This window comes from Orycteropus afer, unplaced genomic scaffold (assembly GCF_000298275.1).
Source record: "Orycteropus afer afer isolate SDZICR_OR568_19922 unplaced genomic scaffold, OryAfe1.0 scaffold00001, whole genome shotgun sequence".
NCBI classification, from domain to species: Eukaryota; Metazoa; Chordata; class Mammalia; order Tubulidentata; family Orycteropodidae; genus Orycteropus; species Orycteropus afer.
The window spans coordinates 10,364,142-10,364,706 of record NW_006921588.1 but is presented as its reverse complement, the minus strand read 5'-3'; positions in this window follow the sequence as shown (position 1 = coordinate 10,364,706).

Genomic DNA, 565 nt, shown 5'->3' with positions numbered 1-565 from the left:
AGATTGCAAAACTCTTCAAAGAAAATATAGGTTAGGATCTTTAGACATTAGGATAAGACAGATTTTTACAACAAAATTTTTAAAAAAAGATTATTAAATGCAGGTACATTAAATTTTAGGACACCTGTTCATCACAAGACACCTTAAAGAAAGTGAAAAGACCAACTATGTACAGAGATAAGATAACCCAGTGTTTTCATAATGTAAAGTATTTGATGTCATAGAATTTTTCTACCTATGCCTCAAGAGCTTTTTATGACCTACAGTTTCTTTTGATTCTATACAAAGTTTACTCAAAATAATCTTAGATTTATTATTTTAATTTCATATTTCTTGTATTTTCCTAAGAAAAGTTTTTACTGAGAGTCTCATTCTGCACTCAAAATCTTCAGAGACCATGAATTTCTGATCAAATAATCTCCAAACAACCTAGTATAAATATTTAAACATTCCAATTTGTAATATTCCAGCTCCCGTCCCACTCCATTTTTAAGTGTAACCCCTCATTAATGTCCTTATGCACTCTATTCCCTAGAACAGCCAAATTGAACTCCTGGCTTTATAT